Source organism: Azolla caroliniana, unplaced genomic scaffold, assembly GCF_043228905.1.
Source record: "Azolla caroliniana isolate FFs.n. ecotype wild unplaced genomic scaffold, voAzoCaro1.0.p SCAF_21, whole genome shotgun sequence".
NCBI lineage: Eukaryota > Viridiplantae > Streptophyta > Polypodiopsida > Salviniales > Salviniaceae > Azolla > Azolla caroliniana.
In genome coordinates, this window is record NW_028230456.1 from 10,334,915 (window position 1) to 10,337,314 (window position 2,400).

The 2,400-nt window shown below is 39.6% G+C and overlaps 1 long non-coding RNA gene across 1 annotated transcript; it reads left to right on the forward strand.

Moving 5' to 3' along the window:
- Nucleotides 1-258: 258 nt before the first annotated feature.
- On the forward strand, nucleotides 259-1,381 carry LOC147850613 (uncharacterized). Its single transcript, XR_015531702.1, has 2 exons — nucleotides 259-1,084; nucleotides 1,146-1,381. It is a non-coding gene; the product is annotated as an uncharacterized LOC147850613 (long non-coding RNA).
- The last annotated feature ends 1,019 nt before the right edge of the window (nucleotides 1,382-2,400 follow it).

A 2,400-nucleotide genomic window follows, 5' to 3' on the forward strand; every position in this document is an offset into this window, starting at 1 on the left:
TGTAAAGTTATGAAGAGAGAGAGAGAGAAAGAGAGATACAATTGCAAGGCTGGAGAAAGCTTGCATGCAAGCAAGAGTGTGTTATGGGCTCACCTAACTTCCTCAAAAAGCAGCCAAGGTTATACAGACAGACAGAGAGAGAGAGGAAGATCTATGTATATATATATATATATGTATGTATACATACATACCTACATATATATGTATGGGAGAGGTATAGAGATGATCCGGCGATGGTTGTTGTAAAGGCGCCCTCCTGCTTCTTCTTCTTCTTCTTCTTCTTCTCTCTCTCCCCCTCTCGGAATGTGTGCTCGTTGAATGAAGGGGCATTTAATTGAAGCCACATTTGTTTTTCCTTTAAAAAGGTAGGATGGATGATAAAAAAAAAGACAACACCACAGTGAAAAGAGTGAAAAAGAAAAAAGGAAGGAGGAGATACATTAACGTCTTATTATAAAAAAAGACAACAAACACCACAGTGAAAAGAGTGACAAAGAAAAAGGGAATGAAGGAGGAGATACATTAACGTAAAATTGACCCATGATAAAGAGAACATTGAAGGCCAGGGCAACCTCTGCCATGCCTGTGTGTCTATTTGGGAGGAGGGAGGGAAGATGTATGAATGAATGAATGAATGTAGGTTAGGAAGGTGGAGTAGCCCCACCATTCATTCATTCATTCATTCATTCATTCATTCATTGTTAGAAGGAAGGGATAGTGAGTGATACACACACAGACACACACCCACCCACTCACACATTGCAGGAGAAGAGCACAGAAGAGGTAAGCGGCGGAGTAGAAGAGAAGAACACAGAAGAGCCTAGGTAGCTAAGTATGATGATGATGAGAAGAGTTTATGTGGCGCTTCTAGTGCTGCTGATGATAATGTTGTCGGCGGCGGCGATAGCATCCGGCAGTAGTAGTTACCTGAGCTACTCGTCGTTGACGGCTGACAGCGTGTCCTGCTCTCAGCAGGGCTCCAGCTACAGCGACTGCAGCTCCGCCTCCGCTGCCAACCCCTACAACCCTTCTTGCACCCAATACACCACCTGCTACCACAACACCAACTAATCATCTCTAAAAGGTCTGTCTCTCTTCATGCTCTTTCCTTAATTCACTTACCCCAATTCCTCTTTTCAATGTAGGTTGAAGTAAAAACTCTCCAAGCTTTGGTAATGCTACCTATGTGTGAACACTTCAAGTCTCCACCTTTTCTCTATGATGCCACTAATATCCATTCTATATTTTATCTCATTGTAGACTCTCCAATTATAATAGTGGTTGTTTTATATGTGAGTGAGTTAGGCACCACCTTGATTTGCCTATGTAATTTGACTATAGCTCTTATTCGAGCTGATTCAACATAAATAAGTTTATTTTGGATATTATTGAATGTAGCATTCAAAAGAGATAATACAACAAGTTGCTACACGGTCCACGAAATGTGTAAATTTGTGGATTTTACGTTAAAAAAATCTCATTCTATTCATAGTGCCCACACAACATTACACCTTCAGCAAACGCTGATGCCAAAACAAACCAAGTTAATGTTTATGAACTGAAGGGTTTCAATTTCTTTATTAAATAGATACAGATTTTCATAGTGTCGCATTTTTCTTTGTCAGTGTGTGTTACACTACACACACACATTGGTTTGGGGCCAAGGTGGAAATGTAATACATACATATTGGTTTGGGAGCTGAGGCGGAAAATTAATTTGTTGAGAGTGTATAATTAAAGATGAGAAAAATGCCACTAAGTGGTGTACATAATATGTGTCATAAAAGTGGGAAATTAATTTGTTTCTTCTGGATTTCCGTAGGAATTATATTGTAGTAATGAATGTTGAGGTGTTCCCCATGTACATATTTCTATCCGTTTTGCGTATGAAAGCGCCTTCTAAAATAGTTGTAAATGGGTAGGAGTTCAAGCTTAAGTTTCATGTAACAGTCAGGTAAGTTGGATGGTTGAATAATCTCTTCAAACAGGTGGATATGATGTCCAGAGTTTAAGCTAGTTATTCGTAAGTTGTATCGTTTGGGGTCATCTCTCTTCTTAAATTGCTGTTTTTTTTCTTCGGGAGTGAAAGCTATCATTTAGAGGGGGTGGACAAAATGCAACAGAGAAGACAATTAGGTGATGAAGAAAGTAAAGGAGGAGAGAGGAAAGCTTGTAAAAAAAGAGGGGAAGAAAGTAGAGGAAGAGAGAAGAGAAGGAATGATCTAAAAAGGCGGGTGGAAGAGGTAGCCCTAATCGATATAACCCTAACCTTAGCTTAGGTAATATTGGGGGCCCACAATATCAATATTCTTCACATATTTTGAAGTTGCTTTCGTGACATACTCGTCGAGAGCTTCTATATACATACTTTTACTATCTCTTTGGCCCCCAATTTGACGG